This window comes from Chionomys nivalis, chromosome 7, assembly GCF_950005125.1.
Source record: "Chionomys nivalis chromosome 7, mChiNiv1.1, whole genome shotgun sequence".
NCBI classification, from domain to species: Eukaryota; Metazoa; Chordata; class Mammalia; order Rodentia; family Cricetidae; genus Chionomys; species Chionomys nivalis.
In genome coordinates, this window is record NC_080092.1 from 90,017,203 (window position 1) to 90,031,307 (window position 14,105).

Sequence of the window (14,105 nt, forward strand, 5' to 3'; positions counted from 1 at the left end):
CCCCCGTCCCCCGACAGGGTTTCTCTGTGTAGCCCTGGAATTAGCTTTGTAGACCAGGCTGGCCTCCAATTTACAGATATCCGCTTGCCTCTGCCTCCAGAACGCTGGGATTAAAGAAGTGTGCCAACGTACCCAGCTTGTTTAGGTTTGTTTGAGATAAAGGCCCCCAAAATGACCTTGAAATCCTGACTCTTCGAATTCACCTCTCAAGTGCTGGGATTATAGGTCCGCTTTGTCATGCTTGGCTCATCCTTTATAGCCTTCTCTGAAGGGCAGGCGTGATCCCCATTTTAGAGATGAGGCATGTTGAGGCAAGAGCACTTGTCCAATGACATCTGTAGAAACCCCCGGGCCTGGTTTGCAAAGTTGACTTGGCCCTCTTGTGTTTCTATAATGGAGAAGTGGGTGGAATCCAGCCTTGCTGGCCACTAGCTGGCGACTTTTGCTATTGCCGGTTAGAGACTGGCCTCACGTCTTTCTCCTCAAGCCCTGCTGGTCCAGTGAAAAGATGAAAACCTCTGCTTTTCTCACTTCTTCAGGAAAGCACTGCATTACCATGCTAATCAACGCCCCCAAAACAAAACTAACTTTGTTTAGTCCTAAATAAGAACAAAGGGACCTTTGCAGTCTGGGGTACAGGACCAGAAAAATCAGGAAATTAAGCTAAGAGCCGGGGCCCATACTGTCAGCCTCTGCAGTAGGTCAGTGGGAGCCTGTGCGGCAGGCAGAGCCCCCTCTGGCTCTTGCTTTGCCGTCAGCATCTTCTAGGGGGAAAACAGCTTCCTCAGAGCTTCCCCAGGCTCCCTTTTTCTTCCCTAGCCCTCTGGCTTAGGGTCATTTGCATGCGAACAGATCCCTTTGTGCAGAGTTGGCCTGCCTGTTCCCTGTCCACACTTACAGTCCCTCAAGTCTTCGGGTTGGGTTGCTAGGCAGATATGACCCTAGCTTGCAAATAAGCTCACCGCTTTTTACCAGCCTGTGAGAACTTCATCTTGGGAAGTAGACTGAAAGGAATCTCCCCTGGGGTTCAGAGGGAGGGTCCTGCAAGCCCGCTTTGGGCTGCTGGGTCTTCAGGGTAGGCTCAGAAGAGGGGAGTAGGTGAGGGGCTATTAGGGAAGCCCTCATAGTTCCCCTTTCCCTCTTCCTGTCTCCATTCCACCCACCTGACGCCTACCTAAGGACTTACGTTCTGCATCAGTGGCTTAGATTCCATTATAGTTCATTCTCGCTTTAAAACGCTAATATCCGTTTCTCTAGTGGGCAGAAAAGCTGACATCTGTGTCACCTAGGACTCTTCAGCGAGTTCAAGTGTCCAGGTAGAAGGGTTGTGTGTTTATCTTGGGAAAGGAGGGAGGGGAAAGTCCCCTGAGGGACCGTGAATATTTGGAAAGGAACCGCTAGTGATGGTGTTAAAGAACTTCGGGTCACAGTCTGTACCTCAAAAGGCCAAGTACAGCCAGCCGTCCTTAAGGAGACAATTAAAGCAGCCGGATTAATAGAAAAGGGAGCAGGGGGCTATTTAGTCAACGTGATCACATTGGAAAGAGGAATAAAGAGATCCAGTGAGGCCTTGTCTCTGACTTAAGTCCGTCTTAAGGGCCCTGAAGTGAGAGCAAAGTTTAAATACAGGGCCAGAGACACCTAAGCAATTCTTCTCTACCTGTGATGTTGCCCATCATTGTCTGAACTGCATTCCCACCCTGTAAGGTGGTCTGACCAGTTATTACATCTGGGAGACAAGTTCTCCTGAGTGGTGTCTCTTCCTTCACCCAGCATGGAATTCCTGGGCTGGGTGTGTGTGGGGGGGTGCCCTAGTTTTTGAGGTCCATTGTTTAAATAGTTTGATAGTCGGATGGAGAGAGGGTATTCCTATTTTTGCCTAGTTATTTGTCATGGACAAGGCTAGTGATGAAAACAGGGGCATGACAATGATCCCCAGGACACAGCAGGGATCAAGGAGTGAAAGTCTGGGGTCTCCCTGCTGTGCTTGGCTCCCAGGAGGTGTCCTCCCAGGGAGGATCTTGGGAAGTTTGTTGTTTGTGTATGTGTGTGTGTGGGGTGAGCCAAAGGAGGGTTGCATGGAGTGACAGGAAGCCAGGAGTGGGTGAGAGCATGCTGTATTTGGGGACAGTGAGGTCACTCCCAGCAGTGGGGGCCTGTGGTGATGCGTGTTCTATCACACCCAGTTATCACTCGGTGCCCTATTGATGACTTGCCCATCCACGGCTGTGTCTCATTAAGTCTGGAGCAACTCTGGTTTCAACACCCACCACTTTTCTCTCCCAGCCTCCTCCGGCTCCCTAGCCTACCGCTCCTGTCGTGTGTCATTCTCTCATTGCTTCCAGAGGCAAAAAACAGCCACACAAAAGAGAACATAGCCTTGGGCCTGTTGGACAAGTCCTTAGAAAATAAACCCATATTGTCAGAGCAAAGTATTGATCACGTTGCTTTTAGGAATGCATCCATGTGATATTAAACTTTATAATGTGGATTGAGGTCATGAAAACTAATCTGAAATGTTGGAAAGCTATGTATGGAACCACTGGCCTTTGCCCCAGTGAAATCTAGCTTCCCCTGAACAATCGCTGAGGTGGCTCAACCCGCCATGCTCCTCTTGGCTTAAGGAAATCAAAGCCTGCTTTTCTATCTTTGCCTCAACAGAGTCGCTGACTTCACCTGCCTTGTCTAAACAGACACTCATGAGTTCCCTGGAAGACATCCCTCTTGAGCCTGTTTTTAACTCTTTGGGAACAAGAGGACAGCCATGCTTTTCCTGATGGCTGGAGAAGTTTGGCTAGTGCGCGTGATTCTAGGAGGAGAGGCTGGGAGAGGCCTACTCTGCTTTGTTCCATCGAGGGTTCCAGCATTAGGTGAGCTTGGGAGAGGTGCACAGTAAGAGAGTGGAGACATATCTCTGCTTACCCTCCATGGCCAGTCATCACCCACAAAACCACACCTAGAGGAGGTGTTCCCTCCTCTGAATTCCTTATGTTCAGATGATAGGAAATAGGTCTGTCACTGAAGGTAGGCTTTTATTCTTTCATGTGTGTATGTGTGTGTTTACGCACACACGCACACACATGCCCGTATGCACGTACAGACTAGAGGCCAGGTAAGTTCCTTGATTGTTCTCCACCTTAATTTCTTGAGATACATTTTTCTATCAAACCTGAAGCTCATCTGCTCTGCTAGCCTGGCTGGCCAGCGATCCCCAAGGATTCCTCTTGTCTCCGTCTCCCCAGGATCACACACATACAACGCCTTGCCTAGCTTTTATGTCTGTGCCGGGATCTGAACTCAGGTCCTCATGCTTGTGCTGCGAGTGCTTTACTGACTTTGCCATCTCTAGAGTCCCTGTTTTTTTCCTTTCTTTCCCCTCTTGGAGCTGGGGATGGAACCCGAGGCCTGACATGTGTTAGGCAAGCACTCGGCCACTGAACCACACCTCCAACCCCTAAGACAGCCTTTCAACAAGTAGAGTTTTACAAGTGAGTATCTGGAAGGAGAAGTAAGAAAGGTCATCCGAGGTTAGGGAAAGCGAGGAGATGAAGCTGTGTTTTCAGGGCAGGGCCCGTCGGGCTGGGACTTCATTGTTCAGTGTGAAATGCCCTCATTCTGCAAATATTGATTGAACACTCTCTGGGCAAGGTACTGGGATTAGGTCGTGTCATAAAACATACTGGAGTGAGTTCCTGCCATTGCTGAGTTACTGGCATGCTCAGACAAGCGGATGAGTCGTCTAGCTCGTACGTTCAATAGGAAGAGCGCGGAAGGGAAATTCCCCTTCCGCCTCCCACCCACCGGGTCATTTAGACTTCATAGCTGTGCTGCCCCAAACCAGATTTGCTGGACGAGAGCTTCTCCCAACAACAGGGCCAGCTGTCAGCAAGCCCTACCCAGCATAGGGACCTAGCTCACGTTTACCAGAGATGACACAGACAGTGACGGATTGTGTGACAAGGAGCCATAGTGTGGACGCTGGAGAAGGCACACCAGAATGACCTTTTTCACTTTTGGGGTGACATTACTTAGGACGCATGTGTTTGAGACTTCTTCCTTTTTCCAGAGGCCTTCACCAGAGCTTGCTGACCCGCAGCTCCAGTAAAGATCCGCGAATGACTGCAGGAAGTCTGGATTTCACCGCCCCGCGCTGGGGTTGCCTTTGCTCAGTGGTGATTTCAGTGAGGCTTTGGGCTTGCATCACCTTCTTTTTGCACAGCTTTCTCAATTCTGGCATCTTTTTTAGTTCTCAAAGCAATGGAGAGGTCGAATCCGGAGTGAGGTCAGCCTTCCTGAGTACAGCTTGTCTTGTCTTACTCTCCTGTATTGTTGGAGGCGAAGGAAGTTAACTATGGCTCAGTTTCCAGGTTAAATAAGAAACAGGAGACACGTATTCGATGTCGCCCCGCTAGCAGGTGACTATGCTGGATTCGTGGGGTGTAGGACATAGCATTAATGGTAGAATGCTTATCTAGCGTTCAGAAGGCCCAGGGTTTGATCTCCAGCTCTCTAGAAGGGCAAAAAGAGGTGGGGGAGGTGGCTCAGTGGGTGAAATGCTTGCCAGGCAAATGTGAGGTCTGTAGTTCAGATTCCTGGCAGCCATGTAAATGCCAAGTAAGCACGGCAGGCTACCATGGTGTTGACAGGTTTCTGTCCTGCCCGGTTCCCGCGGTCGTTAAGTCCCAAAGAAATCACACAGAGGTCTACATTAGTTATAAACTGATTGACCTAGTAGCTCAGGCTTTTTTTTTTAACATTTATTTAACTTTATTTTATGTGCATTGGCATCAGATCTCCTGGAACTAGAGTTACAGACAGGTGTGAGCTGCCATATGGGTGCTGGGAATTGAACCCGGGTCCTCTGCAAGAGCAGCCAATGCTCTCAACCACTGGGCCATCTCTCCAGCCCTAACTCAGGCTTTTTTTTTTTAAATTAATTCTTATAACTTATATTAGCCCATAAGTCTCATCTATGTTAGCCACATGGCTTGGTATTTTCGGCCAGGCAGTCACATCTTGCTTCTTCTGAGGCTGGGTCAAGACTACAGACTGAAACTTCCCTCTTCCCAGAATTCTTGTTGCCCCGCCTCTACTTCCTGCCTGGCTACTAGCCAATCAATATTTTACAAAAAATAATACAAGTGACAGGGTATAGACCATTGTCCCATAGCACCATGAAACCATTCCTGGGGCCCGAGACCCCTGATGCCCTCTTCTGACCTCTGCAGGTTCCTGTACTAACTTGGTGCACATACATACAGCCAGCCACGCCCATATATCCATCATAAAATAAGTAAATAGACTTGAAACCACATCAGCAGGTGCTAGAGAGATGACCCAGTGGTTAAGAGCACCAGCTGCTTTTGCAGAGGACCGGGTTCCATTCCCAGTTCCCAGTGACTCACTGCTGCCTGTAACTCCTGTTCCAGGGGATCTGATGCCATCTGACCTCCACCAGGCCTGGGTACACACATGGTGAACAGACATACTTGCAGGCATAACATTCATAGAATAAAAATAAAAGTATATAAAAGTATGTAAGTTGCAATGAAGCCTTTACCACAGGAAGGATAGTTCATATCTAAAAAATAGCACATGGTGTCTGGGATTTACTTCAAAATAATCGTCTGGAGAGATGACTCCATGGTTAAAAGTGCTTCTTGCTCTTCTAGAGGACCTGAGTTTAGTTCCCAGCACCCAAGTCAAGAGGCTCACAGCTTCCTCTTACTCAACTCTAGAGGACTTAATGCCCTCCTCTGGTGTCTGAGAACACTCACATCCACAGGCCATACACACATACAGAAATAAATACACACACATTAAAACAAAGAGAAGCGATCCCATATCTATTGGGGGCAGAGGGACAGGGAAAGGGTGTCATCACAACCAGACTGGCTATGTGTTGATTGTTGGGTCTACAAGCTGGATAAATATGCTTGAATTTCTCAAGTGTGGTATGCTGTGCCACAACCATAATAAAATATTTAGCAAATAATAAGTAATATGGCTTTTAAGGACATCTTTAAAATTAACTCTGTTCTGGGGGTGAGGTTCAGTTTTGTGACCTTGAGCCCTTTTGATTTGTCTTCTCAGACGGAGGAGAGAGGTTTTAAGAGAAGGTGGGATACAGAGAGACAAGTGCTCCTTCTGGTCTTCTGCTCTCTGTGTCAAGATCAGGGTATAATTTCCGAAGGGCTACTGGGTTTTTAGATGCATGGCCTGAAGCCACTTTGGCTCTCCCAGATTGGCTTCTGCCACGTGGTTTCCTTCTGCGACAATCACCACAGGTGGTCTTGGCTTAGACCTGAGCAGGATGTCCTTTCCCTCCTGGTGCTGGCTTTCCTGGCATCACTAACTCCCAGAAGGGAAAAACAGGATCTGGCTTTAGCTGCCTAATACATAAGTAAACATATAAATAAAGGTCAGTGAATTTAGTGGAATTGCTTTCCCAACTTCAGAGAAGGCATTCTTTTGTTTTGTTTTTGGAGACAGGGTTTCTCTGTGTAGCCCTGGCTGTCCTGGAACTCTCTCTGTAGACCAGGCTGGCCTCAAACTCAGAGATCCACCTGCTTCTGCCTTCTGAGTGCTGGCATTAAAGGTGTGGGCCACCGCTGTCTGGCTTCAGTAAAGACGTTCTATCAAAGATGTATCGGTTACTTTTCTCCTTGCTGTAACGAAGTACCTAATAAAAGGAACTTAAGGAGAGAAGGGAGGGTTTGGTGAAGTTACCCCAAGGCATAGTCAATCTCTTGCGAGCGAGACGGGACATTGTCATCTGTGAAGTTCGGGCTGGAGAATCACAAAATTGAGTTGCAAACCCAACACTCCCGCTAAAAACCAAACAAAACCAAAACTTTAGTTGAAATAAATCTCTTAATATTTTAAGGAAGTTTATGATTTTTGTGTTGGGCCACATTTATTGCTACCTCAGGGCACTGATTAGATACACCTGGGAGGGGATGCAGAACTCCATCAAGGCAGTGGGGGGGAAGCATGATGACAGGAATGGAAGGTGGCTGGTCACTTTGTGTCTGCAGTCAGGATACTCATCCTCTGCTCACTTTCTCCTTGTATTGAGTCCGTGATTCCAACCTCAGTACGATGCTTCTGCTCACATGCACGGTGGCACTTGCCATTCAGTTGTAGTGGGTGTTTCTCTGTCCTGCCAGCCAGTTCCCAAATAACCACATGGAGACTCATTATTAATTATGAAAGCCTGGCCGATGGCTTAGGCTTGTATAATTCCTATAATTTAAATTAACTCATGTCTGTTAATCTGTGTGTTGCTATGTGGTTCATGACTGTTAGCTCTCTTTCTGAATGTCTTTCTTACTCTGTCCATTTGACAACTCCTCCTCCTTCCCAGTTTTCTCTCTGTTCTGAAAATCCTGCCTAGTATTGGCCATTTAACTTTTTATTAAACCAATCACAGTGACATATCTTCGTACAGTATAAAGGAATATTCCTCAACCTTCAGTTAGACCTTTCTGGAGCATGTTTGTAGACATACCCAGAGGTGTGTTGTCATGATGGTCATAAATATAGTCAAATTGACAGTTCAGTTCCCTACAAATATTTTTTGAACTACACATAGAGACTGAGGCCTGAATTCCTAGACTCTGGAGGCTAAGGTGGGAGGACCAGAAATTTAAGACCAGGCTGGGCTACCCAGTGGTATCCTGTCTTAAAAAAAAAAGAGAGAGAGAAATTAATTAGAAAATGTTCTTTGAGTCCTTGTTTGAGATATTGTTGCTCTTGCCATCACACACACTCTCTCTCTCTCAGAAAGTAATCTAAGTTGAGCCAAGTACATACTGTAGGCAGAGTTTCCCAGTCCCAATCACCTGCTCTCAGATAACCAATGCAGAGACTTAAGAGTACTTATAAATGCTCAACCAATAGCTCAGGCTTATTACTAACTAGCTCTTACAACTTAACCCACTTCTATTAATCTATGTGCTGCCCTGAGACTCGTGGCTTTTACCTCATCCTATTTTGTGTATCTGACTTGTTCTGCGATTGGCTGGTAACTCCTCTGACTCTGCCCTCCTTCCTCCCAGCATCCTTTAAGTCTGGTGTTCCCACCTAACCTCCTCCTGCCCAGCTATAGGCCAATCAGTTCTTTATTAGCCAATGAGAGTAATACATATTCATAGTGTACAAAAGAGTTGTTCCACAGCACCATACTGACATGGCGTCTAGGGGTAAAGGAAAAGTCTACCAAGATATCTCTTAAATAACCTTTTGTCTGGCTCTGCTGGTAACTGGTTTTCTGCCATAAAGTAAAATTTAAGAAAGTCACCAGCCACTTAGGCACTTCAGAGTATCCCTTGATACAGTGTGTCCTCTGCAGTCTACATTCTAGGTGCTTCTGCCCACTCCAGCCCTGCACAGCCCTCTGACCTCACCCAGAGATTCTGAAACTCGGCTTCTTCGCTGACCAGACATCTTACAGATACATTTTTGTATTCTCAACACAGCAGCCCACGGATTCTGTTACTGTCAGATCTTGCCCTCTTGCCTGCCTTCTTGTGGCTTCTCATCTGGGTTGCTCTCTGACTCCACCAGTCCCTCGTTCACCCTCCTTGGCCAAGCTAGTCTTTGTCAATTTGACAGGAACTTCTGGGAAGAAGAAACCTTGACTGAGAAAAATGCCTCCATCAGATTGGCCTGTGGGTGAGTCAGGGAGGGCTCAGCCCACTGGGCAACAATGTCCTTAGGCGGGAGGTCCTGGTTGGTATAAGAAAGCAAGCTGAACAGGGCAATGGTGACACATGTGCCATTAATTCCAGCAGAGGCAGGTGATCTTTGAGTTCAAGGTTAACCTGGTCTACAGAGCAAATTCCAGGACAGCCTGGGCTACAAAGAGAAACCCTGTCTCAAGAAGATAGATAGATAGATAGATAGATAGATAGATAGATAGATAGATAGATAAGATAGATAGCAAGCACCAGGTACCCTTGGTCTAAGCTATAAGGCGAAATAAACCCTTTCTTCCCCGAGTTGTTTTGGCTATGGATCTTTATCACAGCAATAGGAGGCAAATTAGGACACTTGTTTTGATGTTTGCTTCTCTGTGGCTTGTCCGCCGCACTAGATCTTGGCCTTCCTTAACTTCTCTGCCTGTGGGACCCTCTCCAGGTGGCTTCTTAGACCACCTTTTGGGTAAGAGTACCCCGGATCCCCTTTGGACTGTGCCCCCACCCACCCTACACATCTGACACTTTTCTGCCTTGGTTTGCTCCAGGACACTCACATTTTCCTTAAGAAAACCTAAGTGGTGTGAGGGTGGGGGTTTTGTCTTGTTTCACTTGTGGCTGTGTGCACAGAACCCAGATTAAAGCGCTAGTGCCCCTGTGGTGGGCCAATGAATGAGCGCCTGGGAGAACCACCCTAGACCACATGTGGACAGCTGCTTCCCAAGGTCCCTCCTGGTAAGTCCCCATGTGACTCCTGACCCCTGGCCAATGTGTAGACCACGCTCTAAACTGGCTGGAGAAGCAGCGGGACTCTGCAATCGGGCACTTCTCCTTCCTCCTTTGTCTTTGTTGGCCTTCGTTCCTCAGACGCTTCGTTTCTGGAAAACCAACAGAGCCCCATGCCAGAAAGGTCTGTCCAACCTCCTTGTTATTTCAGCTGTTTTCAAGGTTCTCTAGGAGGATGCCTGGCCAAGAGGAGATCTGTGGGAAGCCAGGGTCAGGTGATGGATTGGACTTCCAGCACGGGGTTGCTCAGACCCTGCTCAGCAGATCTGCAGGTTGCCTTGGTCCATGCCTCTCAGCTTAGAGCCTGCTCGGGGCTCTTTTCTCTACCTTCACCCAGGCAAGCCTGGAAACTAAAGGGAAACTAACGTTTAACGTACCTCACAGCCTTGCTTTGTAGTTGAGCTTGGGCTGGGGGTATGGGTGATGGAATAGCAGCTGCTTAGCATGCAGGAAGGGCCTGGGTTCAATCCCTAGAATCAAAACCTACAAAGTGTGGGTTGGAGAGAACACGAATTGGTGAGGTTGATTGGCAGGTAAGGTTTGTTCTGCTGCCTTGGGAAAGTGGAGGTCTGGGGACTTGACATTGATACCTGCGTAGGGGACACCTATCATAATCAGCCATGCTATGATGGGGAAGACGGACTTTATTTTGCGGCGTGTTGAGATAGTTGGCCCAGTACCTTTCACTGAAGCGAAGAGTGAATGCACCCACTTCTGGGAGGAGAGCTCCTGGCCTGTGTTGGTGCCCATCTCCTTTCCTGTGACATGTGTGTCTGTCCGTGGGTACACACATGCTTCAAGACCAGAAGTCAACCTCAGACGTCTTTCCTGGAGACACTTCCCACCTTGTTTTATGTAGCAGGGTCTTTCACTGGTCTGGTGCTTGCTAATTTGGTTAGGTTGGCTGGCCAGAGAGCCTTAAGGATCTGTATGCTAGGAGGAGAAGCTGGACTACCATACTAGTCTTTATGTGGGCTCTGGGGAATTGAACTCATGTCCTCATGAGTTTGCTCTTCCAAGAACCCATATAAAACTCAAATACTTTACAAACTAAGCAATCTCAAGCACTTTGGCTGTATCCTTACTCCTCCTTCCTGAGAGAGATTCATAAAGACCCAGTTGGGCACATGATGTTCGATGAAGTTTCCAGTCCCCAGGCAGCACACATGGGGCCACTTCTTTAGGACAGAGAAGCTCACACGTGACTCTTTACTGAAGCCTGTGGTTCAAGTCCAACCTTCAACTGTCTAGTTTGTCTCTTCCCATCAGTTTAAGAAACTAAATACATTCTCAGACAGGGCTTAAATGTCCCCTTGGTGATATGGATGTGAAGAAATCTGCAGTAGTCTGCTGGCTGGATGAGTTCATTTCCATTCTATGAACATTCAAAGTGCGGCGTTCATACTTCCTTTTGCAAATCCTCAAAAGAATGTCTTGTCCTGGAACTCCAGAGGAAACCGATCTAGTTAGATTTCCATTTTAATTTTAGCTTCCTTCTTCTTTTTTTTTTTTTTTTTTTTTGGTTTTTTCGAGACAGGGTTTCTCTGTGGTTTTGGAGCCTGTCCTGGAACTAGCTCTTGTAGACCAGGCTGGTCTCGAACTCACAGAGATCCGCCTGCCTCTGCCTCCCAAGTGCTGCGATTAAAGGCGTGTGCCACCACCGCCCATTTAGCTTCCTTCTTAAATGAATTTCTCCCTCTGGAATTCTTGTACGGCCAGGTCATCCTGAGTTGGATTAGTGACCAGAAATGAGGCCACACTAGTGCCCTAAGCTAAGCAGCTTTAAGAAGAAAAGCTTCTTGTGGCTGCTGCCCATGGTTAGACGCCAGGAGGAGGAGGGAGGTGGCTGGGAATTAACCAGCAGGTGAGCAAGTGTTTGTTAAGCACCCTCCTTATGCAAGAGTCTTCCAGAAAGGGAGAAGTCTTTGGGACCTCAAGATCAGCGAATACCACTTGAATCTAATCAGATGCGAAAAGAACCCCTTTTGGGAAGTGGCAGAGCTTGAGTTTCCAAGCAGTTGGCTCAGGAGTCTCCAGATGAACCATCACCGGTTACTTAGACTTCCGTTTGTTTTGAACCATTTCTTGGCTTTTATCAAGATCTAGAATTTATTGTTCCAGTCACCCCATCCCCTGAAGCTAACCAGGCGATTAGCTGGTGGGAAAGCCTAGCTACGGAGATGGCTCAGTGGGTAAAGGTGCTTTGCACCAAGCCATGGAGCCTGAGTTTGGTCCCTGGGACCCACCTGATGGAAGGAGACAACTGAATCCTGTAAGATGTCTTCCCACCTCCACTTGTAAGTGCCACGGATTGGGCAAACACACGTATGCACAAAAACATGTAATTAGGGTTTTTGTTTTCTTTTTCTTTTTTTGAGATGGGGTCTCACTATGCAGCCCTGGCTGGCCTAGAATTTGCTACAGAATGACCTCAACTCACAGAGATTCACTTGCTTCTGCCTCCTAAGTTCTGGGATTGAAGAGACCACCATGATATCTGGTTTACAAAGAAACATAATCTATTTTGTTCCCCTGGGGGGTGGTGGCTCATGACCTTAATCCCAGGACTCCGGAGTTGGAGGCAGAGGCAGGCAGATCTCTGTGAGTTTGAGGTCAGCGTGGTCTATAGAGGGAGTCCAGGACAGCCAGGGCTACACAGAGAAACCCTGTCTTGAGACTCCCCCAACATGCTACTTATTTGTTTGTTTGTCTGTAAATACCATGCAGAAATAGCCTTAGCCTATGTCAGGAGCCGTGTCCCCCCAAAATTTACAGGAAGCACCGCCGCGAGGAGTTTTTGCAGAGGGCTTCACTTTCCAATTGTATTGAGAATAGTCTTATTGACCAAGCCTATCTCACACCCAAATTAACTGTTAATAGAGAGCTATCTGTTAATGGAACCTGCCTCACATTCCAAACTATCTAGACAATTGGTGTGTCAACTTGTGACTTCCTGACCAAGGAATCGTGACCTGACCAATCGTAACCTCTTGGACTATGTGACGGGCATGGACCACGTGGCAAGATCCCATGCCCCAGCCCCCCAAGCTCCTCATCCAGGGGCTATATAAGCTGTAACCATGACTCTAATAAACGGAGGCTTCGACAAATATGCCTAGCCTCCTTCCTCTTAATCAGCCTATGTCTTTCAGGTGGTGCCTCTCCGTGACCCTGGAATAACTGACCAGCCAGGCGGGTTACAAACCCTAGACAAAGTAACCCGTAGAGGCGGTCTACAAGCCTATGGCATTTTTACATTTTCCGGATTGGTTCGTTGACTTCCGTGGCGGAAAGGCTGTTATTTGCTCTAGAATTTCAACACTGTGTCACCTTGCAGGTTTAGAGCCTTTAAGTAAAGAAAGAGTGAGTGACTGGACTTCAGTCTCCGCTCTGTTTGCTGCCTACAAGTGAAAGTCGAGCCCTATGTTCTGGAACTTTGTCTGATATATCGGCTTTGTCCACCGGAGCTGAGTCATCTCAGTGAGGCCGTGCCGCTTCCTTTTTCTTCGAGGCCTTGAGTCATGATGTTTTTATTCTCCAACCTCTTACTATTCCAAGAGCGAGCCAAGGACAAATGGTGTAGCTCTTACCTGGGAGCTTGCTCAGATTCAGATCTCAGAGCCAGATGTGATGGCTCACACCTGTAATCCCAGTTTGGGGGAGGCAGCAGCAGGAGAGTCAGGGAGCTAAGGTCATCCTGTGCTTGCATACTGAGTTTGAGCTGTTTGAGGTCTTGTCTTGAAAAATCAACAAACAGAAAATGGTCCCAAACTTCTCTCTCTCTCTCTCTCTCTCTCTCTCTCTCTCTCTCTCTCTCTCTCTCTTTCTGAATGTCTGTCTTTCTGTCTTTCTCTCTCTCCTCTCTCTTTTCGTTCTCTCTCACTTTCTCTCTCTTTTATTTTTATCTTATTTACTTTTTTGAGTGTATCTCTTGGAGCCCAGGCTGGCTTTTTACTGGCTATATGTTAGAGGATGACCTTGAATTTTAGTTTTTCTCTGCCCCTGCTTCCAGAATTCTGGGATCATGGATATATTTCACCATGCACAGTTTATGGAATTGTGGGGGTCAAAACCAGGGCTTTGTACACAGGCCTGCTAGGCAAGCGCTCTATGAACTGAGTTATAGCCTTGGCTCTGAGTTTGCTAATTCATATGCACTTCCAAGTGTGAAAATCGTCGGTTAGATGTGGTTTTTTTGTTTGTTTGATTTTTTTTTTCCTTTTTTGTGAGATGTATAGGGATGAAATCATGGCCTTGTGCACGCTAAATCGGCACTCTGCCAATGAGCTGCACCTCCCAGCCCTAGATTTTCTTACCAAAACCATCATGACTAGAATGTACAGCGACGTGTTTCTATTAATTCTTTGGAACTTTTTTGGCAGCGTTTAATTATGAAAATTACGAATATACAGAAAAGTGGAAAGCATGCTATAGAACAGGCATATGTTCTCCACCTAGAGCCTATTATAAACTCGTTTTTCATAATTCTCCTTTTTCCCCCCTAAATTAATTTCTCTGGGGGAGGCTGTTTGTTTGCTTTGAGAGTGTGCCTTAGTTATCTCAGGCGGGTCTCTAACTACCTGAGGATTACCTTAAGCATCTGGTCCTCTTGTCTCTACC

At 47.2% G+C, this 14,105-nt stretch overlaps 1 protein-coding gene across 3 annotated transcripts in view; it reads left to right on the plus strand.

Moving 5' to 3' along the window:
* The window catches only part of Arsg (arylsulfatase G), a 132,891-nt gene that overhangs the window by 36,998 nt on the left and 81,788 nt on the right, over positions 1-14,105 (plus strand). The window contains exon 1 of one of the 3 annotated variants that reach the window (XM_057773451.1): positions 9,554-9,609. The exons of the other annotated variants lie outside the window; for them this stretch is intronic. The gene's annotated coding sequence lies outside the window, so the exon portion shown is untranslated. Of the gene's footprint in view, positions 1-9,553; positions 9,610-14,105 lie in introns of those variants that run through there. 3 annotated transcript variants of the gene reach the window in all.